This window comes from Ostrea edulis, chromosome 6 (assembly GCF_947568905.1).
Source record: "Ostrea edulis chromosome 6, xbOstEdul1.1, whole genome shotgun sequence".
NCBI lineage: Eukaryota > Metazoa > Mollusca > Bivalvia > Ostreida > Ostreidae > Ostrea > Ostrea edulis.
This window is the reverse complement of record NC_079169.1, coordinates 47,163,134-47,191,105: the sequence shown is the minus strand read 5'-3', so window position 1 is coordinate 47,191,105 and position 27,972 is coordinate 47,163,134. Positions and strand designations below refer to the sequence as shown.

Sequence of the window (27,972 nt, the reverse complement as noted above, 5' to 3'; positions counted from 1 at the left end):
GTCTGGATATTGAAAGCAAATGCGCTCATGGAGGACAAAAAGCGAAACGAAACAAAATCGTGGTCCGACTTGACCTGTCCCAAGTTGACAAATACTGACAATCAACAAAGACCTTTAGTCTGATTTAATGAGAGATAATCGCTGTTTCTGAGACGCTGAAGTGTATCCGGTGTCATACCTCTCGCGAGATCTTGCGACCAACGTTTTTTTAACTCCATAGATTCTGTCTATCCAAAATTCAATGGACAAAAAGTTTTAAACGAAGAGCACCTGAAGACATTTAGATATATTTTGGTATAATTTTACTACAATACACGAATGAAAATGTTTTAACCAGCAATTTAAAAGTCGCACATACTGATGTCAACGTAGGGATGTCGACATTGATATACATAGTGTGTAAAACAATGTTGCATGTCTATTTAGTCAATATGAAAGAGTATTTGATATGTATATATTTTGTTCTTATAACAAATTTGTCAACACAGACAAATTGCGTTTAATATGTAGTTTGGGATAGGGTAAGGTTACGACTATACATACAGGCTCTTGGATCACGTGGTCAGGGTTAGAGTGAATATCAAGGGTTAGGCTATGGGATTTGGCTAAGAGGTGAGGGTTGGGGATCATTTGATATCGAATTATGGTAATTGAAATTGAGACGATAAAAAAATAAAAGACATCATCTGATTGAATGTGAAGAAATGCATAATTTTAAAAATGTTTGAAACAATATCATCCAAGGAACAATACACGTACATACATTCACTCAGTTTTCACCCTTAACACTAACTGAAATTTGAAGGTTAATATCTCATAAACTTTCAACTTTTGATTGATTGGTTAATTGTATCTTGTTTAACGTCTCTCTTGGGAATTTTTCACTTGTATGGAGACGAACACCAAGACCGGTGAAGGGCTTCAAATTTAGGCCTTTGCTCGGCGCATACGGCCATTGAACAGTGAGGGTTCTTAAGCGTGTCACACCTACTGTGACACGAGGCATCCATTTTTAAGGTCATCTCCGAGGACCCTTGACATACACACCTGATGCCGAGGGTTTGGCGATGGAACTGTCACTACTTGTTTTAACGACTTAGGTCTGTCGCGGCCGGGATTCGAACCCCGGCCTTCTGCATGCGGGACAAACGCTCTAACCTCTAGAACCTTTGAGATAGGCTAATCACTGCGTATGAATGTACTTGACATTAAGAGCACAACTCAGATTTAGAATTAAAATGCAATTGAAATGATTAAACTGTAAATATAAGAAATTTCTTTCAGTTTTAGAAAGGATGATACTAGTATTATTTACCTCGGGCCTCTTCACACCGGCATATATTACAGAGTCCGGTGTTATTACAGAGTCCGGTGTTATTACAGAGTCCGGTGTTATTACATAGAGTCCGGTGTTATTACATAGAGTCCGGTGTTATTACATAGAGTCCGGTGTTATTACAAAGAGTCCGATGTTATTACAAAGAGACCGGTGTTATTACAAAGAGTCTGGTGTTATTACAAAGAGTCCGGTGTTATTACATAGAGTGTGGTGTTATTACAAAGTCCTGTGTTACTGTATCACATAGAGCCAGGCGATTTACATAGAGTGTGGCATATATTACAGAGTCCTGTGTTATTACAAAGGGTCCGGTGTTATTTCATAGAGTCAGGTGTTATTATATAGAGTCCGGTTGAAGAGGCTTGATGTAAATCATCAAATATACATTCAAAAACTGAATGGCATTGCTTTATTAATACTGATGTTGACTGTTTGGAGTTTGAGCATTCTGTTGGGAATCTTTCACTAAAATATAGAAACGTCATCAGCTTGTAAGCGAAGTGTTACAGAGTTATACGTAGCGCTCTGAACAATTTAGCAGCATGGGTTATTCATATACCGTAACACGTGACCAAGGTGCTTAATTAAGGTCTTATAAAAGTATCCTCCATTTTAGCTCATTGATATCGGAGAGATTCAACACAATGACAGCAAATGAAAATTGATAAAATGATCAAAGTGAAACGCGATATCGAATAAAAACCTGAAAAATGAAAAACCTATAGTAATACATAGTTAAAACGATATTACAAAAAATGCCCACCCACCCTCATCCTATACCCTTTGTCATTTGATCAAGCTCAAGGTCATCAATTAAAAAAAAATCATAAAAACAATTCTCCAACACACCCGTCAACAGAACATAAATGTGTTCGTTTTATATGAAAATGTGAAAACACATCTGTTACACAACCTTTGTGTCATAAAGTCAAGTGTCTAGGTTATTTCTATCAGAATGATTCATTGATGTTTTCCGCCACACTCAACAATTTTTCAGTTATGTGGTGGCGCCCAGTTTTTATTGATGGATTGATTGATTGTACATTGTTTTACGTCCCTCTCGAGAATATTTCACTCATATGGAGACGTCACCACTGCCGGTGAAGGGCTACAAAATTTAGGCCTATGATCGGCGCTTATGGTCATCGAGCAGTGAGGGATCTTTATCGTGCCACACCTGCTGTGACGTGGAAGAGAGAACCCAGATACAATGTACCTGGGAAGAGACCACCGACCTTCCGAAAGTAAACTGGTAAACTTTCTCATTTACCTGCGCGAATGGGATTTGAACCCAATCCCGCGCCGACAGAGGTGAGAGACTGTGTGATTTTGAGCGCGATGCTCTAACCACTCGGCCACGGAGGCCCCCTATGAGAATGAAAGCATGCAGTGATTTGTATAATGCCACAGAAGTGATGCTAGGTTTCTTTTGTCTATATTATATCCTCATAATGCTAAAGATGAAGCCATTTTCTTCTTACACTGAAATTTTGTAAAATAAAAAATTACAAATTTCTATGCTCCGAATAACTTTCCATACAAAGCAGGCCACTTCGTGACGTATCGGCTCGTATATGAGAATATATAAAAATTGAAAAAGCAATCAATTATTATTGACAAAACATTTGTGATTGTACATGAAAGGTGAAGATAACGAACAGTGATTAATCTCATAACTCCTATAAGCATATAGGCTTCTAAAATCTCACTCAATTACAAACTTATGGCCTTGACAAATAATTCTAAATTTCATATCATTTGTGACTGACCAAAATAACCTTGCTTTAAGGCTGTGATATTTACCCTTTAACGGTGTGCATTTTTCGGAAATATTCGATAAATCATTTCGGAATTACTTTCGCGTGTCATAAATTTTAACAGTCATACTCTCGGAACACTTTTCCACTCGCTTTATCACATAATTTATCTGTAATTATCGTCTGATGCCGTCGCTAAGTGTATGATCTCTATAACTAAATTCTTGAATACCAAGTTGGTGGTTCAAAGACTGTCGGTATCAATGGCATCAACCTATTTCCTCATTTTATAAATAAGAGCAGTACGAACCGATATGGACAAAACAAAATACATGCAATAAGTGTTAATATCCTTGTCAATATCGACATGTCGATATTGATGCTATATAAAAAGCAAGATGTCTATGTGTTGACCAATTGACGTTGAAGGAAAATGTCGGAGCTGAATCAATGACTGAGACTCTGGGACAAGGAAATATCTTTCTGGATTCGGATGTCCCTTCCCGTAATCAACCATTGCATGCTGCGTGACTTTTGAATTTCCAAATTTACTATAATTTGCATAATTAAATACAGTATTTTACTCAATGCTGCATGACAACTAAATAGTCGAAATTGTTTTTGGAAAGATTTAAAGTTTAACAAATGCTTCCAGTTCACAACGTGTGCAAGTGTGCACCTACATGTAATAAATTACGTTTAATTAATTGTTCAAATTTGGACAAAACGAGCGGCAGAGCAGCTCCGTTAAAGAAACAAAACCGACTTATCATCTGCTATTGAACAACATGAACATAATGCGTAGTATTTATTTTACAGTTATTAATACAAAACACCATGGAAGTATTGGATTGATGGAACGGGGGAAAAAAGCAACAAAACTCTGTGACATCCATCATGGCGTGGGAATTCCCAGTGCGAAAGAGATCGATGACGTGGTGCGTTGGTGTTTTGGAAGGCTGTGTTGCTCGTCGGAAAGTCTGCTTCTATACGTTTCTTAATGGCAAAGTTAATAACAATCGGTGGCAGGCCGTGTCCGGTTTGTATCGGAGCAACATTCGGTCTCTTTGATAATAATTCATTTTCGGATGAAGGGTTTATGAATTGAGATGCGACTATTTCGCTCGAGGTGTAGCAATCATCACTATAATGAACACATGACATTTTGGAATATCATTTCAATTTAGAAAACATGTAATTACAGCATTGATAAGTTTTATGTCTGTCACAGTGAGTTTGATTGCAATGTTATGCAGGCAACAACGTAAATAACAAGACGTAGGGAACAGGACCGGGGACCATTGTTTTCAGGATCACTGCAAATTAACCTTGACTTTGCGTCTGTGGATGAACCAGAACTAATCTATAAGAAACGAGGTACAACAAAAGTAACGAATTAAGGAAACGCGGCAAACAACAGACGTCAATGACGTTTTTACGAGGTGACGTAGTCAACCTTGTATAGTCATCGTCCAATTCAAGATGGTTGTTCGAAGATTTACTACGATTTTCAATTTACACATTTTCTTGAATATTATGAATCTCGCAATTCACCCCCCACCGGATAATGAAATACAACTTCATTTTACTGACATTTAATATGAAATTTGCCATTGTATGGATTTTCAAAATGAGATCGAAAATGAACGATTTTTAATTTGTTAACTTTCATCCTTGCGCTCTAAATTATAGTTCGGGGGAGGGGGTATAAATGGTTTCTTTTGAAAATAGATGTTTTCTAACTAAGAGATAAACTCAATTTATCAGCAATGTTTTATGAGTTATTCTACATAAAAATGAAAACCAATTACATTATATACACAATGAAAAGATGAAGATAACGAACAGTGATCAATCCAATAACCCCTATAAGGAATACAAAATTAAGAGTTGAGCAAACACGGATTCCTGGATATACTATAGGTGGGATCAGGTGCCTGAGAGGAGTAAGCATCCTCTGTCGACAGGTCATACCTGCCGTGAGCCCTATATCTTGATCAGATCCGTAGTCAAAATCAGCTTGTAAAGAACGGCCTAACAAATGAAGGTATTTATAAGAGTTTTAGTAACTACACGTGTATTTGTTTATTAATTGTTGATCTCGAAGAGGATTCTGGGAAGAAACATTCCCGCGTTTCTGTTAGGAAAATATGCGCTAATCATGCAGTAAAATAACTGCTATCGAAAATATAGTTCGTCGTAGTGAAACCTACCAAAATTGTTCTAAGTGTTCCTAAGTTAAAGACAATTTAGATTTTCTCTTTCTATATTCGTGCCCAACAAACTGTAGTGTTTACAACCATAGTCTACGACAATTAATCGCTTGATTTTAGAAATTATCGTTATTCATCGAAGATATTTAATTTTCCTGCCGATCATTCCATTAGTAAAAAGGTTTTGGCAACGGCGACTAGACAAGATATCTATCGAAGTTTGGCCCTTTAGGAAGTAGATTTTTAAAGTTTCATTATTTTTAATTTTTGTTTGACATTTGAATGTCCTGTGGAATTATTATTTTTTCTTCTTTTTTACAATTTATGTTGTTGTAGTTAGGGACTCTGCACTCGCAATATTTATGAGAATGCGCAAGAATTATCCCAACATACAAAGGCGTATCGTTTTAATATCTAAACTCAAACAAATAAATAGTACTTGCAATTTGTGTCTATGCTACGTGAATACAACATCTGGAAGCCGTATTTGATGACTAATTAGTGAAAGCAATATATGGACCTTATTTCGCACATGATGAGAATTAAGTGAAATTTATTTCACTTTTTCCATTCTGAAAAATTTACAATTAGAGAATGATACAGATCCAAAAGTGAAAATTCACAGGATAATACATAGAAAGTTAAAAATAGTACTTCAGATACCATCAGTGGTGACCGCTTTAATTCCATAAAATATCAATATGAATCCGGGTTAATATAAGATATATCGACCTAATCATTGCACTCTGAATGATAAAGATCCAAATTTTCTACATGTAGTTATTGAAAGCAAAATGGTTTAACGTGTACTCTACATGCTACTACTGGTTATACAAGTTATTTCCTGAAATATATACTGTAGTATTGAATGTTCTCCAATACGGAATTATTTTCTTTTTTAGGATGTGATGATTTATTACATCACAATATCTTGATAGATAAAATATGCATTTAAAAAAAAGACTAAAGCTGCCTTGTCATCAAGAGAAGGGTATATGTAGTACATGTAAATATTTAGATCAGAGAATTGGTCTCTACTAACAGGTGTAAAAATGATGTCAATTGCGCAACCTATAAAAATTTAAAGATAGAAAAAATCAGATCATTAAAATAGACATTAAATAATATACACTAAATCACTTCACATGAACACCATATTACATCTATTAAACTATATGATATTGCCTGATTAGAAGATGCTATAGACTTGTCGACACTTCATAATTGAAACGCACGTAACTTAATGATAATTATGAATTTGTTTGCACGTACTGTCATTCGATGTGATATTTACTTGTTAACCCATACACTTTCTCTCCGCCAACCAAACGCAGTTGCTTCAGGGTTATTGCAAATAGGATCAATCATCAGAATACAAAAACTATGCGACTTCTTATCATTCATATAATTCTTAACAAATACTTCATAAACTGGTTGTTCTCAGACTAAGTGTTTGAATTAATTGAAATCTTTGTGATATGAGAGTCTATTGTAATAAAAGGTTGATGTGAAAAAGTGATAACCTTTTTTATTTTGACAGCACGTCTCCACCTCCTACGCTTAACCAGGGATCCATTAATTTAAATGTCATTAACTTTGTTTTACGGGGTCCTGTTTACACACTTACTTAAATATAGCTTTGTGAAAATGATGTGGAAATTATAATTTAGATTAAAGTTTTCATTTTTAAAGAAAATCTGTGAAATTATTTCACCTAACAGAAACTTGTGACCACTGCGGACTCTATGCTAAAGGTTTGCACACATCCTTTTTTCTTGAAGCCTCAGTCTCGTTACAGCTGCAGCAAACACAAAATGTTTTACTTGAAACTGAAGGAATGGTACACGTGTATCTACAAAATTGCGGATAAAATGGACCCAAAAATACAATACAGAAATCACCAAAAAACAAAACAACGACCCTACCACCGTGAAATAGCTTTGACTCGTTATAACCTACCGCGCCAACATCCCTAACTTAATATGGAACAAATGTTCAACATACACACGGAGAAATATGAATTTTTAAGTGAATGTATTTCATGTTGAACTTTTGGGGAAGTTGTACACCGGCCATGATATTTGACAATCATTAGAACCTAGGGTTTCCATCATTTTCGCCATTTGCACAACGATGATTTTCGACAGCGCTTTAGTTTCAAAACAACTATTTATTTCCCCTCGTAAAAAGGCATGACTTTTATTGAAATGGCTTCGTCGGAGAAACAAAGCTACGGGCAGAAGTACGGCGGAAAACTTTGATCAGGAACGCTTCATACAGTTTTATCAAAAATTCCTATTTTAGAAAAGATAAAAATTAAACCAGCAAATACTTATAAACCTAATAATTGCTGTTTTCTGATAATACGATAAAACTCAAAATTGTTTATCAATTTAAAATTGTGTCTCTCAATTGAATTTTTCACATCCCAAGGACCATTTTATTTATATTATCGCACAATTTCCAGCCTAATTACGCGTATTTTTAGACGACATGATATATTGCGTGTATCGATTATTTCTGAAATATCTTCCCTGAAAGCAATCATTTATCCATTTAGTTCATACTGTAAATGGTGTTTTGTCTAGCCAAAAGTACGCGATCTAAACAACATGAACAAGCACTCAGTTCTTAGAGATCATGTCAAGGATTACGGCACTGTCGCTGTGACCCTCTATCTAACAATATCAATGTAACTATAGCCATATACTGTCGTATGTATAATTCATTCATTCATACCACAACTGATCCATAGAATGTCTACCAAAGATGTCCATGTACATTGCAATATATGTAATCATTCAAATGTATTTGTCAATACCGAGATTAAACAGCAAGTACATATTGTACCACTTGTATTCCTTCAATCAGTCTCGACACAGGGGTGGTATCAGACTAATTAAAAGTACTACCTGTCATACGACATCGTAGTGTTAATCTGTAATATTCAATATTTGAATCACAAAACTACATGACACATGTAACTAACATTATATACGTAGATGCAAAGAGAGAGAGAGAGAGAGAGAGAGAGAGAGAGAGAGAGAGAGAGAGAGAGAGAGCAAATTGGAAAGTAAAATATGACATTGGCGTTTACCACATTAATCTTTATTGCATTAAAATCACATCTAGAACATTGAAGGTACTGAACATGGATAGTCTTGGACGTGATATGCAGAGCGAAAGTGCAAAATAAAATCTAACACCGGAGGGTAAAGCTTTTCTGGGAGGGTCGTCAGCTCCTCTCAATCTAAAATTAAAGTCCTACAGCCACATCACACAGCGTTAAGATTGATCTAACAAGTATTCAGCTATGCTTTCACCAATACATTCCCTTTCGGCAAAGAAGATGGCGGTCAAAGCGACAACTAAAGAAGCATAAACAAGCTTGATTTAGGTGGGCAATACGGCAGGTTTCCTGTTACAAGAATACTCGTGTACGAAGTGGATTATATATAATTATCAGATGTTTTGATAAGCTTCTTACAAGTACATGAAATATTGATTATAGAAAAACGAAATAAATCTGATAATTGTCATACTCTTAATGAAATATAATGTCTTGCCGCCAGGAACTACACACAGGGAGGTAGAAAAAATACAGAGCAAGTTACTAACCTTGTCTTTTCAATTTTGATCATTTTTCTGATTCTTGACAAATTAGAAAAAAATGTAAAGATAACGAACAGTGATCAATCTCATAACTCGTATAAGGAATACAAAATAAAGAGTTGGGTAAACACGGACCCCTGGATATATCAGAGGTGGGATCAGGTGCCTAACAGGAGTAAGCATCCCCTGTCGACCGGCCACACCCGCCGTGAGCCCTCTATCTTGATCAGGTAAACGGAGTTATCCGTAGTCAAAATCAGTGTGTAAAGAACGGCCTAACGATTGGTATGAAATACATCAGACAGCATCTGATTAGTTATAACGACCATGGAATTTGCGACATGCGAAATGCTTTTAAACTGTTCTGTAGAGAGTTAAACATAAACCTAATCAGTACTGATTGAATATTGTTTAACGTCACTCTCGAGAATATTTCACTCATATGGAGACGTCAACAGTGCCGGTGAAGGGCTACAAAATTTCGGCCTATGCTCGGCGCGTATGACCTTTGAGCAGGGAGGGATCTTTATCGTGACACGGGACCTCGGTTTTTGCTGTCTCATCTGAAGGACCGCCCCATTTAGTCGCCTTCTACGACAAGCAAGGGGTATTGAGGACCTAATCTAATCCGGATCCCACAGGATTGATCAGTACTGGATCTCACTTCCGTAAAACACCATGAATAACAAGAGGTACTGTGAGCAATGGTCACTAAGAATACTCCCCCCCCCCCGTACCCAAATATCCCAAAGGGTGTTGTTAATAGGTTTAAATTACCTCTTTCCTGAGTGTAAAAAAGAAAGGGCATGACAAAACCTTGGGTAGACCTTTGACCCCAAATTCGATAGGGAACATCTTCGTCCCATGTGTATGATATCGTGACTCTAGGTGGTAAGGATAACGCTTTCGTCTACAGACGGACAACCCGATTCCAGTATACCCCCCACAATTTTGTTGCGGGGGTATATTAATGTTATTGAATAAAATCAAGAGTGATTATCGACACTCGAATAACTTGAAACAACTTAGGTCAAATGACCTTGGTTAAAGTCATAGCATATTGTCTGGTCATAGGGAACGTTTGTACTCAGTTTGACCTTTAAACTATCTATTGCTGTTATACAATTAGAACTTCATAAAGTCCGTGCTTTGTTTAATGAAATAAAATGTTATGATTCTGTTCCAATTTACACGAACCTCACTCATAAAGTTCATTCCTGGAGGCTCAAACGAAAAGCAGTTTTACACACAGCTGAGTTGTTCATGAGTCAGATAATAACGACTCAAAATCTTTGTCCAGGATATCTGCTTGCACTAAGAATCACGGGTAGATATTGCTTTGAAGACGGGAGGTCCCGTGTCATGCTAGGCATTGATACAATTATGTTACGACCTTGAGCACCATGCGTAAGGCAATATTTGTGGCACTTCACCTTGTTGGATGAGTGAAAAATTCTTGAATGGGACGTAAAACAACATACAAACGAATGTGAACTTTAATTTTTCCCAATCTATTTATCATCTGAAACCGATATATAATTTCCACTTTTGATATACTAGTAAAACTATATAACTATTTAAAGTAACTTGTTTTTTTCCATTACATAAGATTATATACCCCCCCCCCCACCACCACCAAATGAACGTATCTAACATAATTAAAGTGAAGAATTGGGTTACGTATATACATTTCGTTTGAGAATTTTCTGGGGGGACTAAATATCAAGACTGCCGATTCTGTAACTTTTAATTTGATTTTGAAATAAATTTAATTCACATAGTACAAAATGCATACCATCATACGACTTTATTTTAAAACAAATATAGCTGAATTTGTCGTAACAAACATATACATGTACCACATTTAAAAATAGGTATAAAATGAAAATACAATGATAATCATGTTTTATTAACAAATAAGAAAAGATAACGTTAAGCTCTATCACATCAGATACTCTATTAAACATACTATACACTGATTGCTTCAAGTAACATCTCTGTTGATGATCCCAGTCTTTCTAAATCTCATACTCTAAAAATTCTTCTGGGTGTTCATGATGAGATGTTCCATATGACGTCACGGGACGCAAGGTATGGAGTGTTTTCCGGTCATAGAAGAATGATTACACCTTCTAATTCGACTGAAAAACCAGATACAAAAATAATTAGGATGGTAGAATTATCCACATTGTAAGTAAGAGAACCATCCCCCAACGTAGCTGTTGCAAATTCAAAGTCGATGTATGAATTAAAGTTTAGATCACTTACCTATGTTGGCTTGGGTCCTTAGATCTTCTTTCGGCCAAACAGTATCGCCAACATTCTTTTCGTCCATAATCCGGGATAAAAATTGCAAGGAACGAATGATCATATACGCATCATGAATGTAACTTATTCTTTTTGGTGGGGTGGGTAAATTATTATATTGAATGCTATATATCGTATACGTGTTTTAGACATAGAAATACGACGGAAGGCCTCCCAGATGGTGCAGAGAAACAATTGAAAACATTAAGAAATGTACTATAAATCATTACAAAATATTACCGTCCTTTTAACTGTGCCGAAAGACTCAAAATTTACAAAATTTTACCTTTGAGTTTTTAAAGATGTATCTTCCTGCAGTCCAATGAAACACTGTTATACGAAGGAAAATATAATGATTATGAAACTCAGTTGTAATCTAATAAATGGTGTTATTCTGATGCAGCAAAAAAACTCAGCGTTTGTAGTAAAATTTCAAACAAAAGGTCTATATACAGCCTGTGAAAGGTGACTTTGTGTCAGGGTATAAAAAAGAAAAACTATTGTGTACCAAATTGGGCATGTCTAAGCTTCAGAGGCGAGGCTCATAGTATTCAATGGGAACAGTGAAGAAACATTTCATCACTTCATTGATAAGAACGGAAACGGGCAATATGAGTTACATATCGGGTAGAAATTAAAGATGTGTGGAAATCTTAGAGTTTCAATGGTGGCGATTACTTTAAAAGTAGGTCATAATGAAACTATTGTTGGGGTAACCATTGCATTCCATTGTTTATTTTCTTTTTCAATACGTTTGATTGATTATAAGTCAATGTTTCTACTATTAGTTGATTGCCTGAATGGATGGACTTGCATCATGTATGAATGAAATCCGTCCTACTCATTCATAAATACAAGGTTGTCAGAATGTATGGATACATTTCATAATGCAAGTACAATCCTACGCGCAAATTACGAACAACAGATTAACATGCTAACAGGAGCTGAATTATGAATGAAATGTCAATTAAATGCCGGTGATTAGCGTGACTTTTATGACATCCGCGTAGCAAATAAAGTGGCTGTGACAAAATAGCAAAAAGAATGAAATATAAACAGAAAGTGGGCTGAAAGGGTCCGCACGGACTGTCAAATTATGCTCATTATTCTAATGGAACGATTTGACTGTGGTTTTTTGTTTCTCTATAGTTTTACCAAATTCAAGACAATATTTAAAAACATTTACATTTTCCAATGTGTTGCCAGTAATGAACCATTGTCTCATTGTTTATAATTACATGTATCGATATAAACCGAGACACACAAATGACCTTTCAAATTATATGTAACTTAAAAACTTCATTTTTTTAAAAAAAGAAGTTAAATTACATGATACATGTATGCATACAAGGAACAAATATCTACTTTGTATTATGGGGGACACAATCTGCCATCTTAATACGCCATATATTGTAAAAATCCCACCATGTATTTATGTCTTATTTCAAAGGATGATCGAGGACTGATCCAATAATTTCCACAATATTGGCAAAATCGCATTCTAGAAAGGCAGTTCCTAAAATATGAGACTATTTTTTATTCAAAACAAAAATTGTTCTTTGTCAAAGCATATTGTGGTATTTTTGTGATATTCTCTATATTCTGTGGCAGCTTCCTTCGTTTCAACACTCATAGTATTCAATCATAGTTACAATGTAGCTTATAAATGCAATAGGTTAACCAAGAAAATATCCAAATGCTTTTGACGAAAAAGATCACAGAGAGATTGATGCATTGATTAATCATTCTTATTTGTACAGTTCTAGAAAAAACCAAAGTAAATCAATTTTGGCCGGAACCAAGTTTTGTCCTGCCGAGTTGTCTTCTACTATTAAAGAGATGGAATTTGTGCAGTTACATCATATACCGACAACATTTATTCAGAATGCAAATACATTGTAAATGCTAAACCATCGCACTAAATAGTCAGCCTAATGAATTGAAAATTGGACATACATATAGATTAGACTTTTTCGTATGATTATAACAGAAAACCGGTTCCATAAAATGACGTAATCAAGCACATATATGACGTCAGCTTTAAATACAAAATTGGAAATGCGTTCGCGCTGCTGCCATATTTTTATCCCCCCGTAATCGGAGGTTTTTGGTTTGTCCGCAAAACTTTAACCTTGACCATAACTTTTAAATGGTAATAAGGATTTCACATGTGTATTCCTTGTAACTGGACCTTTCTTTTGGTACCAAAGTTTTTGATCTCGTGACCTTGGACTTTGACCTACTTTTCAAAGATTTAACCTTGGTAATTATCAACTTTGCTACCATACGCATTTTTTTAACAGTTTATTTATTTTTAACTTTTATGTCCGTCGGATGGGACGTTAAACGGTGTCCCGTGTCAAAGATCACACCCCCTGATAGCAGGTAAAAGATCGTTTTCCTGATTTTCGAAAAAGAGTAGGCTCACTGGGGGTCGTCAGTTAAACTCAAACACCCACAATCAAACATATTTCAATTAGTATAACCGCCGTAAAATGTCTGAAATATTGCCAAAAATGGCTTAAAACCATAATCAATCAATCAAGCATCAGTGTTCACACAACTTGTTTTAAAGCAAGGTTTTGGAAATATATGAGCCATAACAGAAACTAAATTAATAAGAATTATAAAATACGCAGAGCTGTATTTTTACCTTTCAAATCAAATTTTCAGCTTGATTCGAAGATGATTTTAAACAATGTTTGAATATTTAAAAACCAATCTTACTTTTGCTTTCAAATACATGTGTTTAAAGACTTAGTAAGGTATTGAATATATAGAAAGAATCTAACATGAAGCATAATCGCATATAGTGTTGTGATGTGTACTTTCAAACCTCAAATTATGATATCACATATGAACACAGACAATGCTGACCTTTCACACTCCTCTCTCCGCGAGTCAGTGTTCCTCCCGATGAAAATGAATGGGATGGAACGGCTCAAGATTCTATTTGTGTTATACAATGATGAACAATGATATAATGAATATACTAAACATGTAATAATTCAACCTATGACATATTGTTTATGTATATAAATGAATAAGATATTCAAATCAAATATTTCGGTTGTCTAAACTTTGTAAGGAATTGGGTATAGGAGGAGGGCATATTCTGTGCCATAACATTTTGTGCGAAACGGTCACAATCGGCAGTCAAACTCTCAATAACACACAAGGTATATTTCTCAAAGTCTCACATTTTCAATGATCTATTAAGCAAATAAAACTGATGCAATGGTGATTAGCATGCACCGTTCCTCAAACGATATAACAAAGAACATTAGCTTCTATTGTTAAGCAATAAGCATCAATATGTTGCCAAGGAGATAAAAACTTATCATAAGATCACTTCCATATTATATTTAAAGACCATGTATAAAATATTACATATTTTTAAAATACTTGTGCAAAATAGTAAAATACTTGTGCAAAATAGTAAGTAACACAAATAAGAACGCAAATAAATACCCCCTCCAAATAAATAACCCCTCCAAATAAAAACCCTATATAAAATAACTTGGCATTCGATATCGCATATCCTGTTGTAGACACTGTATATCTATGTTCTCTTAAAATACAAAGCTTCAAAACAATAACGTTTCATAAAGTTTAGAGTTCCATGTCATAAATCTGACAAAATGTTGGGGGAGAGGGGTGAGACGTGTACTTTGTTTCCCTATTCCTAATACCTTGAATTATCAACTGTGTTAAAAGAAATGAATGGATTATTTTTCATTACATTAATCATTGTATAAAATCATAATGGTATGCTATAGGCGACTCGCTGTTTCTCACTTCATTCATGATTTCTTATCAGATCAAATTCTTTTGAGCCAAATCAAATTGTTTCACATCAGATGGTATTCTTTTCATCTCGATTTAATATAAATCTGATAAAGTTTCAAAAGAATTCTTAAACTATACTGGTAAATAGATGTAATTCTTTTTCTTCTTCTAGCGTTTACATACGGGTACTTCCTTGAGTCACGGGATGTTGAAAATTAATACTGTTAACTTATATTTTGTTATTATGATTCACGACAGTGTTGTAGCAAATCATCTTAACATCACTTTGTGAATGGAGATGTTATCAAAGTCACAGACGACTCAACTGAAGGCTGCCGCGGCTTCACACACGGGACGGAACGTTTGATTATCTTTCAAGATACAGTTCGTCAGTGCTCTAAGTTGACAAGGCCAATTGTTCACTTATTTAATATCTGTACACAATACATGCATGAGCCATAAATCAGAAAGTGGGGGGAAATGCCCTGCTGACCTTCACCTTTAAGACTATTCCTATTTTGGAATAAAAATCAAAGTCGACATAATGCCAGTCTGATGGCCAGATACAGTGTGTTTACCAGACAAACTACACTTTATCTACCAGCAAAGAAACAGTGAATTGTCAGCAGGAATAAAATCACAATATACAGTAATCTGAGCGATTCTCTGAGAAAGATCCGATATGTGACCACACCGTGATTTATTTATAAGTAAATGATAATTACTCTCTATCAAATTAGAAAAGGCATATCTTTTAATCTTTTATAAAAGAAACCTATCTCTGACTGTATCTTAACTATTGATATAATCACACCATTTTTGCGCGTATTCAATTATATGAAAAGATATAGTAGTAATGCAAACAACTATACTGAAAGCTTACATTATTCTTGAAGGTAAGAGATCTTGTAACGATAAACGTTTTTTACGCGAGTAAACCCAAACAATTGCCATCTGTGAATGCCGAAGCCCTTATTATGTATCCTTGGCTTACCCCAGAGGTTCTCTGGATTTAAGGTAATGCTAGCCGGCCTGCGTGCCCCGCCCGGTGGCTCATATAGGATGGGAACCAACCGATAAAATTGATTCGTGATTTTTCTGATCACCATGATAACCATTTTACCAGATCTGGAGATAATCCGTTGAGAAATCAGTAATGTATTTAGTCGGATCAATACCATCTTTGTCATTTTGTTTAAAACATAAACATGAGCAATGACTAATTAAAAGCCTGTTGACTGGGACAGTTTACCGCACTGAGCCGTAAAACGAATGAGCAATTACGAAACCAACAAACAAAAGATGAACCAAAAGTGGAAAGAACGTTGGACAAGATTTATGACTTGTAGTCCTCGTGTGAAAACGTTTATTCCCTCGATATCCTCCTAAATCCCAGTTTGTCAATATCATAAAAGTTTTGATAAATGTTTGGACATGGAATTATGCAACATTAACATGAAAGAGGAAATTTTAATGTATTCTGGAGCGTTTTCTTCTAAAAAGTCAACATAGTAGTTGTATTGAAGAGGCTCTATAAATATTCCAAATACATGCATATACTGTATGAATGCTATTTTTAAAAGAAGAGGTAAAGACAGTCAGGTATAGATACGCTTTGACATACCGGTATGTTATCTACAATATCCGTATCTAAACCAAATCATAATTAAATCAGAGGACATTAAACCAATAGCATTAACGTAGAAAAAGTTTACTGTGTATAATTAAAATATTAAAAGGTTTGGAATTATTTATCTCTTCGTAACTTATGCCCAGAAATACTGTATACCTGCGATTAGTATATACATTCAGTATATAAATCATATTCAGTTTGAAAGAATATTTCATTAAGAAAAAATACTATTACAGAGAGACTGGGCAAGACGTAACCAAAATATTTTAGCTTGCACGTGTATTTGCAGCCATGATTCCAAAGTTGTTTTTTTTTTGTTTGTTTTTTTACCAAAAAGTGCATCCATTGTCTGTGGTTAGAGACAAAAATGGTAATTATGTGGCAGAGCTCATCCACGTATAGTCTGATGGTTAGACAGTCATTACACACCAAAGCAGACTTTGATCACATTTCATTTAAGAGGTTGGAGACATTTTACACTCAATTAAGCGCAAACGTGGTATCCTTCCGCACGAACGAGGATCTTCATGCAGATAGTTTTCATAACAAGCACTTTTAGTAGTTTTTAATAACGTGTTTTTGTGATAATGACAGAAACATCATTGACTCCAAATTAGGAGAGAAGATAATATTATTTTGTAGACTTTCCGGAAATGCAAAAAAAGGAAGAAAAAAGAGTAATTAATATGCAATTTAGGATTGCTTCTAAGACACACAATCGCAGTGATTCGTGAATCGCATCCTGATATTGCTTTAAACATGAAAGAGAAAATCGTAATGAACAGATCACGAATCTACAGGAACATAGAACAAAACCTTCCCAGAATTCATTGTCAAAAGTTTACACTCGAAGATTCCTACAATAGTAGTAGATAGATGGTTGACACGCCAGAAACAAATAACTCGCTAGTCATGAGGAGCGTTCAGTTTTCCTCCCGCGAGATTCGATTTAATGCTCTCCCGATTAAGTTTTCCTAAGAACACAAGACTATTTACTGCAAAGAAACACTGATTACCAGGTATATGGATACTAATGTACAAAATGATTGCACGTTCACTTACAAGAGGTCGAGTCCCCTTCCGTGTGAATTTACACATGTATGTATTACAAGAAATACTAAACTCAGCATTCAATGAACTTTAAAATAAACGCAGTCATTAACTGGGCTCATTACCAGTTAACATTTGAAAAACTAAAAAAAAAAAAAAAATTATAATAAAAAATAAAAGTACTGGAGATGGCATCGAAAGTCATTAATGAGGAACAACTAATAACTGTTGTCATTTTTTAATTGAATGTATTAATCCTTTGATTGGTCGGTGTTATTAGGGCTCTGTTGTATATAATTATCCGATACTCATGTATCTCGGATACAGACAGATAGTGTAACCCACAAAATATTCGACATTAAATGTCACCTAACTAGAATTGTCAAAGTAAAATTAAATTCATTTAAATAGTGCAGATATGAATCCAAATATAAATCACGCCGCCCTTAAATACTGAAAATCTATAAATACTAGTAGTGCGAGATGAATTTCTTCCTCTTCTGATTAGTAACCGCTATTGATATTTCTGTACTACGAATGGCAACACAGAATTGTATTCTTAGATTTCTACATGTTGATGAAATTTCCTTGAATCATTAACTTCAGAACTGGGTGGAAATGCTTCGTATCATTTGGAATTGTTCAATAGCCATTTTCTTAATTGATCAAATCCTATTCTAAACATATTAGTTGAATTGATTGATTGATTGTATATTGTTTTAACGTCCCTCTCGAGAATCTTTCACTCATATGGAGACGCCATCATTGTCGGTGAAGGACTGCAAAATCTAGGCCTATGCTCGGCGCGTATGGCCTTTGAGCAGGGTAGGATTTTTATCGTGCCACACCTGCTGTGACACGGGACTTCGGTTTCATCCGAAGGACCGCCCCATTTAGTCGCCTCTAACGACAAGCAAGGGATACCGAGGACCTATTCTAACCCGGATCCCCACAATTGAAGAAAACCGTCTAATCCATACCAAGAAATCAAAATGATTGTAGGCTTTGATTGATAGCACAGTTCGTTTTGATATTGATTGGGGTTCTTTTTGTCAGAAAAGATTAAACTACATGCCAATCATTGGGTCTGAAGTAAAAGTAAAAGCTTTTCGAGAGCGAGGAGAACAATTACAATGTTTTATCATATTTTAAGATATGTGGGAGTTACCACTACAACTATTAAAACGACATATTCCAACTCCATAAGATTATCTTAATAAGTTAAAATCAGGATGAAAATTTTTGCAATTTGATAAAATTGATAACCCAATAACCTTTCATGTAATTCAAAGTGTAAAACGTTTTCATTGAAAAAGAAATTTCATAGATTTCAAAACTACTGTATGAAATGATCATGCAAATGTTTTAAAAATAAAGATAATCATGCCGTATTTACAATCAAACATTCTATAGAAAAAAGATTAAAAGGATTTATCAGAGAACCTACAGTGTATTAGTAGGAAAGTCATGAGAGGACACATCCAGTGGGAAAAAAATCTGAAAATAATCCGTTCCCTCGATTGGGCAATCCGTGTCCTTGGATTGACAAACCATACACACGAATTTGTAATTTCCCTCGGATTGGCAACCCATGCGCATGAAATTGCAAATCGTTCCCTCAGATCGGTAATGCGTGCGCACGGATTACTAGTCCGAGGGTATAGATTGCACAATTCGCAGGGAACGGGTTACTTTTAAGATTTTAAAAACCTGCATGGATAATAGACTTAGATATGACATTACACTTTTGACCTTTACTTGTTATTTTTCCTATTGATATTTAACACTGGGAATCACTAACTCTAATATATCGCTGTCATTTGTATGGTATATCGGTCAAAGAAACTTACCTGCTAGCGTTTCCGAAATCTTCACTTTCGGAGCTCATGTTTTGTAGTCGGAGATATATAACCGTCTGGTGACTCTGAAAATGATGTAAAAAGTTTGAAAACATTGCAGACTTAATATTTAAAGTACAAATTCAGTTTGGAATCTGTAGACAGTCATGGTACAGGCAACTTCATTCAGGAAAGCCACAAAATTCTTTTGGCCACTGTCTGTTTTAGATTGATTAATTATCAATGTTTGTCGTAAATAACAAATGATACTGCACTTTATAGCTTGGTCTGTTCTTAACATCGTCTTGTTTTTTAATTATTGCAATCAGTTTTATACGGCTGTGAATGATATCAAAATAAACTTTGTAATTCGATACACGCCCACAAAACGTTCATCGATATAAGGTAAGAAAGTATGTGGACATATATCAATTTCACAGAGATGGACATGAAATCAATGCTTTTAATAGTAATTAATAACCATTGTGGCTGCATAGAAAAATTCCTAATGCAATGTTCGTGTCATGACATTAATATGATTAGTGTCAATCAGGATTTACAATACATTCCGTAGTGAGACAGTACTTTTGGTATTTTTCCTTGAGAACACCATGAAACTTAATTCAAGGTGTCCATACCCCCCCCCCCCCCCCCCCCCCCCCCCCCCCCCCCCCAATGATTGATTCTCATGTCAGCGTATAGCCCTATATAGACACTGAATTTCTGTTACTTAGTTTAATTAGCAAGGGTTTGAAGTTCGTTTTGGATACAGCAGGTGAATACACAAAACACCATGTATGTCTGAAAATGTTAATTATCCATCGATAAATGATGCAGGGGGATAACTGTGTGGGGGTGTGGGGATCAGTGATGACTAGAGACTCGAGACAAAGCTAAAAATAGACTGAGCATCAAAGAAATATTAGGCAGTTTTTCCACACACACACACCATTTGTGTGTATATGTATGCGTTTTATAAGACAATTCAAAACGCAGTGTGTGTCTTGTGTGATCCTCTTGAATATACATCAAATAAATGTACATGTTCTCAATGACCGCGTAACGTGCGACAGCGCGGCGAGAATTCCATCGTCATTGAAAGGAATACACACACATACACACCTGCTGGACAGTCTTTCTTACCTAGTGGTTGATGGTAAGGTTATGGAATAAAAATTGAGCAATACTGTATCATAACATCGCAAAATAATATCACTCATATGTTTTGCACTTAACATATACATATATGTACTTCCTTTATATTTTTCAATTGAATCATTTTATGATAAATAGTACATAATTATGATAAATGTCACTTTACGAAGGATACCGACTTCGGTTCTCGATCCCGGCGCCACTTCAAACCTACGGCGTTTCCTCCTTTAAACGCCCGGCATTAGGAGTGAAAGTCACATGTCTTTCGGATATGACCACACCTAAATTTGGCGACTTCTCTACAGGAGTGAAATATTCCTGAATGAGACGTCAAACAACAAACAAAGGAAGGGATACTATGGCACGTTAGTTCTCGTAACCATGAGTGATTCTGTCAATTGCACACTGGAATGGTTTGGGCTAGATAAACCGCATATTTATTGAAACTCCGTTAGCTGAATTACCTTACCATTTTCACTATTTTTCGGAAGAATGATAGAGATACATATATACTGAATAAAGGAAAACAACAACTAAAAAGGAATAAGGAACCCTAAAACAAGAAATGACCCCCACCCACCCCAAAGGAAAGAAAGCGACCATTCTCTATGATGGAGCTGGGGATTTCGTTCTTGCAATTTCCTTGTAAAATTACTAACGTTGTTCAAATCAATGACGATATTATCATATATATAATCAACACTTTCACGAGACAATCATCCCAAATCTTATGTGACTCATTCCATTGGTCAGAATTTTATTATTTTCTATATTGATTGTCAGATACGATATTTGTAAGGATCCTATATCACAACTTTAGATACCCGGTTTTTTCATTTCTTCGCATCAGCTTGTGAAAAAAGAGTCTACCACAAAAACTCGTTAAAACCAATTCCCACTTAGTAATCAGCGTTATACAAGACTGATGAAAGTATGTCTATCCAAAAATAGTCATGTAATAACCAAACACAGTACATATTAGTCACTTGTTCAACAATAAAATGGTATCAGACGTTGTAACTTTTCAATACCGACATCTGCTGTCTTTCACAAGTCTGGCTGCAATTTAGCAGAAGCTGGGTTTACGAGAATGAGTTGGTACAAGAACTGTTAATTGGCTTTTATGTTAAGTTCATTACGAGCTGGAAGTGTACATATGAGGGATATCATTATTTGTATTATTGATTTTATTAATCATTATGATTAATGAAAATTAATAGAAATAAAGTTAGTTTTATTTATCTGGTAAAGAATTTACATAAGAAACAAAAAACCCAAAGTCCTTCCGAGTAGTTTACATACATGTAGATTAGAATTTTAAAAAGAATGTATTATTGTTTTAATATACATTACTCAATGTACATTTTGTTATATCCCTAACATATAGAAAAATAAATCCTTGTGTCTAAATGAAGAAACTTTTATATTAATTATCTTCGCAATTATGCAAAAAAAAACTACAGTATTTATTAATTATGGAGTTCTTTTACTTCATAGAGTAAACAGTATCTCACTCACGCCGGTCCCGGGTAGATTACACGAAGGTAAGTTTGTACAACTTTATTTAGTTACTATGACAATTAAAGATATTGCATATAAAGCGCGGGTTTCGACTGCTGCTCCTATAAATAATGAATCATATTTAGACCATGAAATATTATCAAAATACACTTGCCTGTTTAGGGTTTATCAAGTACATGTACTCAAACCGTGGTCTGCTGTAGAGTCCAAATAGCCAAAAGGTGAAATAAATTTATCCTGCTAAATCTATTAAAATAAAATTTTATAACATTTTGCGATGAATATTTATCACAGGTCCTACAGCGATTTTCTATAATAAATTAAAAAAAAATGACCACAATAAACAAATCCCCAAATCACGCGCAACACCAAAATAATTTTTGTTGTCTTAATTTTTCTGATGATATTTATTTTTCTGGTCTGTGTGTTCTTAGGTGATGGAAAAGTTAGGATAATTCCCTAGAGCCGTCCTGGCTCAGATACTACGTTGTGTTTAGAGAGAAAAGAAATGAATGAAAATACTAATTTTCCCCGATTGTTTTGGGGTGACATCCCCGTCGTTAAATTGGATTTTGACGAACAAGTTCCTGACATTTACACGCCAATACACCTTTATTTAGCGGAGATAACTATCATAAGGCGAGACGGACCCAAAGCCGGGCTCTTCATCCTAACTGAATTACAACCGCGGGCCGGTGCTCGTCCCTGACGTATCTGATAGAGACGACAGAAAAGTCACTCGATGTCGTAAAAGTCCAAATCGGAGATTTTTTTGCGACATGAAAAGGGGTTTATCAATTCTGAAATACAATGATTTTATTTTTATAATTGTTCCACTCACTTTGTTCAATCTATATTATTTTTTTAGTACAAACGAGCGGAAAATGTTTTAGATGTCAATGATAATTTAAAGTGGAATTATATTGCTTTATATATATATATATATATATATATATATATATATATATATATATACACACACACACACTATTGAATATAAATGTTTTACCGTATACATTTACGTACAGTACAACTGAGCATATATACTGTTATATACTTTAAGAGTTGAAGTTGTTGAATATTATCACTTCAGTGAATATTTCGGGATAAAATAATAAACTAATTTATAGAAAGCATTTACAAATACAAATTCCACATTTTGACGTTAGTTATATTACTTGTTTAAGTACGATGTACTAAATACGTTTAAACAAGTTACAGGTATCAAATTGATATATTAGCTGTCTTTATCACACACACACCCCCCCCCCTAATAACCGAATTAAAAAAAACCGCAAAATATTCGGGCACAAAAAAGTTTTACAAAGAGATAAATCATTTGTGGTTTTTCGTATCAAGGAAACCTTTCTAAAGAACTTAAAAAACTTGCAGTTTTCAAAAAATACTTCTTTTCAAGAAAATTTTATTATTATAATTTTCCCACGGTGAAACAAATTGACAAAAAGATTGTCACTTTATACACGTAACTGAAAAAAAACTATTTGTGAAAAGAAATCGTAATTTTTCTTACATCCTACACCACTTTATAAATAATCAAATGTGCGCAGACGAAGGAAATAACATGAGTAACAATTGGTGCAAGAATGTGAATTTCAAATGAATGCACAACGTACTCATCTTTTACTAATTTCGAAATTTCAAAAAAAATTGCACATTGCACTCAAATATTCAATTTTCAATTCTAAAGAAGAGTAAATCATTAAGGGTAGGTCATTATGAATATGATGAATATATCTTGACTTTTAACATGTACATGTACGTTTTAGGCAGTGCGCCAGTTGACCTTTGTCCCCGATTAAATCCTCCATTTCTGAGGTTTTAAATCAAGACTTTGTGTCTCCTGACACATATATGTTAAAAACGTATAAACTGTCCAAGTTATCATTGAACATTTGCATCAGCTTGCTAAAACTTCTCAAAAGGAACGAAGGAGTGATCGTGGTAATGTAGATCTGAAATGTCGTGTTGTATAACCACCTTAAAATGCAAATCTTTCAGATTCCAAACAAACTCTTAAAACACAAAATCCAAATGAACGCAATTGCAGCACTTATCACCGAGTGATTCAATGACGATGGCAGCTTTTTGATCGGGTGTTCAAACAACACCCGAGACTGACCCTAGGTTTGGTAAACAACAGCATTTTGTTGAATGTGTGAAAATAAGCTAAGTGCTTTGCATTAGCATTTGATTACTGTTTTATCATCTGGTCGATATAATTCTTTACAGGAAACATGTAGTAAAGGATTTAAAAGTTACAAATCTTCTAATTACCGTATTTAGGCAATATTATTGGTAATCCCTGGATTAGGGATGGTGAAGGCATCGGGTTTTTTTTTTTTGAAGCACCCAAACTAGGAATATTTCAAGCAACCAAAACCAATATGAAGTGTGTTCTAAAATGTTCATAATTAAATGAACACTATTAAATTATTTTTTAAGGAATTTTCCTCTAGAGAGGGCAGTTCATCAGATAGCACAAAGAGAGTGGATGTATTTAAAAGGAAGAATATCGCATTTCAAGAAAGTTTAAGCAGGAGATTATTATTATGTACCAGCCAAGGGTATAGGGCGGGTGTTTGTAGGTTTTGATCGAAATACAATAAAACATAACCCAAATAGCACCCCCTTGCTGGATATCACCAGCGTTCAAAGCATTTTTATTAATTAAAATAAAATCGACAAATACATCTTCAAAACCATTTAATTGCTTTCAGGTTCTGAATAGAAAAATCAAAATTTGAAAAAGAAATAGATGTTGTGATCGTTGAGGAAGCCGTTTGCTTTCGTAGCTTGAAAAGAACGTTGACAAATTAAAGGAGATCGAATTATGCTGTTAATAGAAGCTAATAAGGATTTCCATCCAAAGGGGCGGGTTCGTTTTGATAACATCCCTGCAATTGGTGGATGAAAAACGACACGTGCAAACAATAATGTGATATTCATTATTTAAAAGCTTGACAGAATAGCAGCTGAAATTTCTTACTGTGTGAAATATTCTATCCTCTTTACTCTGTTGTTATGTGAAGAATACGTTAAATTATTCAGATGTCTTAAATTAACTAGCAGACAAGTGATCATCTTTCATACTAAGAATGAAACACGACAAATACCTTGAATGTCGACTCTGAACAAGCTTTCGGAATTAATCAGATCACATAAAGTATATATAATACCCGAGTTACTGCGATTTGCAAGTATTGATGTAAAGTAATAATGGAAAAAATGAAGATGCACTAAGTTCATGAGAGTTGCCAGCGACGCATGATTCCTCTGAAAACGTACATGTTAGAAAAATGCTCCTCGTTAACTATTTTTACATTTCAGGTGCGAACGGCGTCTTTCATTTGGCGTACCTGTATGAATTAAACGTTAGACGGGTCTGTCCTACAGCAAGGCTTGATTTTCATTAGATGGCAAAATTTACGAGATCTTGAAGGAGCGGTTCATCATTTAAGTGATATTCTTGTCAATTTTTGAAGAAAGTCAGAGCGGAAATCACTCGTCTTTTTGTTTTCCCGTGACTCAAATTACTTTGGAATTAGTCTTTTATTTTCCGTTCTTCGTGTTACATATGCTGAGGACAAGTAATATTTCTCTTCGTTGATTTGTTGTATTCTTTGAATTGATAGTTCACGGCGCCACCATTTCCCCAACCTTGATTATCGGTACAATACGGCCACTATTCTTCTTTAAAGTTAATAAAGAATTCTATCAATCCAGAAATCGTGACAAAGTGATGCTTTAGTAGAGGTGTCGATATCACGAATTGGTTTTATATAACCATATACTAGTACACATCTAGATAGAACTAAGAAGTGTTTTCAGTAGCATATATCACTGGACAACATAACTGTTCAGATGTACATGACATTAAGTATAGACCAAGTTACATTATTAACACGAATGTTAGGGAGGCAACATCTCTCTGAAGACAGATAACTCAAACGGTGATAAAATAATATACATATATTACTTCCATGAATATAGTAACTCCAAGTGAGTTTTCTATTACTCAGGTGGTTTGATAAGTTAAAAACTATCTAAAATACTTTCAGAAATACCCAGGAAATCGTTACACAACTTTCCCAAAATCACTAGAATTGGTCCTACAATATTCCAAAAACCTCAAAATAACAGAGAGAGCGGAATTTTTCCTAACACAGACGATTTACATACATCCGGCTATTATAAGGTGGAAACAATTAAGAAGGAAATGCATTTCCCGTACAATATTCTTGTAAAAGAATATTTACTGTCCATTGCAAAAATCAAAGAGATATGCATGTATTCGAAATAATTACGGCAACTAATTGCAAAAATAAATGTATAAATAATAATAATTTAAGGGATAATATCCCAAAGCTCACTGTAATGGCTTTTTTATTGCATAATATATGAATTTTATTTTTCGAAAGGTCATAATTGAAATCTCCTCTACAGATGCGTCTTTTAACTCGAAAATACCATTCTTGTATCACAGATACTAATTGCGAATCCAACCAACTAAATATACCCTGACCTTGTTATGAATATTTTTGGTGAAGGATTATTAGTAGACGTTTGCTGATGGCCTTCCATGCAACAGGACTGAAGATTTATGGCTTGCCATAGGGTTAGTAGTTTTATTATACTGAGCAGACGGTTCGCCTATAAATTGATCAAAATTTGTTTACATATTATCTTTAGTCGGTTCACATTAAATATGTAATACACCAAGAGACAGTTAAAGACCCAGATAAGCAACAGCAGTTGGGAATAGTATAAAACGATGGGTAATGCTGTCAGTTAAGTCTATCCAGAAAGAAAAAACGTAGCGACGTCGACAACAATACCATTCAAAACATAGAAAAAATATTTCGTTGAGTTATGAAACAGTGCCTGGTATTAAGGTCAACAAACCTTTTTATAATCAATATAAATTGAAATTTAATTTAGAATCACAAGTCAGCAATATGATTTCAAATCCATTTCTTCCACTTTGTTAGTGGTTTACATTACGCATTGTATAGTTGTCGCTTTTTTTAAATTTTGATTTTCAAAGATTACAGTAGAGGTAAACTATCAAAGCTATCACATGTTTAAGGGCGAAATGATATCGATACTATGTACTGTCAGTATGTAAATAATTGAAGACGACATCGACAAGAAAGTTCCGAAAGAAAACAAAGATAAACATTCTAGTTATCACATTTATTGTCAACTCAAAGCTCATCTTCAGTTTCATGATAGTAAATAAAAACAATTCACGAGTCATTTAATTTCGATGAATTCGAATCTCTCCTCCGATAATCAACGATATTCGATAAGCTTGTAACAGATAAACACCACTGATTGCCATGGCGTAAGAAGTTAAACGTTCATTAAAGCCTTAATGAGATAGTGAGGAAGGGTTGGACAATGTAAATTCAATTAGCACATCTTATCACAGCTAAAAGTGGTATCAAGTTTCATCAAAATGACATTCGCTAGATATCCCTTACGTTTAAATGATCGTCTCGGATATCTTATATCTATTGCTCTGTTCCTTACATAATAGGATGCGCCATCTTAACACTTGGGTTGCTAATGTGTTCCTGTGAAAGGAAAGACTCATACAATCTTACTTCAAACATCTCTGAATCATAAAAGAAATAGATAACTACTTCACACTTTAACAAAATCCTCGCGTGCTTATGGTTAAGGTGCCAAATCAGTTTTCAAACGCTACTAAACAGCTAGTTCGATATTGTATTTG

The 27,972-nt window shown here is 34.7% G+C and overlaps 1 protein-coding gene across 5 annotated transcripts in view; it reads right to left on the bottom strand.

Moving 5' to 3' along the window:
* LOC125647493 (sonic hedgehog protein-like) overlaps positions 1–27,972 on the bottom strand; it is a 73,319-nt gene that overhangs the window by 15,292 nt on the left and 30,055 nt on the right. For 3 of the 5 annotated variants that reach the window (XM_056139790.1, XM_048874172.2, XM_048874174.2), the window contains 2 exons: positions 19,551–19,624; positions 11,515–11,558 (listed from right to left, as the gene is read on the bottom strand). The gene's annotated coding sequence lies outside the window, so the exon portion shown is untranslated. Of the gene's footprint in view, positions 1–11,514; positions 11,559–14,105; positions 14,150–19,550; positions 19,625–27,972 lie in introns of those variants that run through there. The other 2 variants (XM_048874177.2, XM_048874176.2) reach the window with 2 other exon arrangements.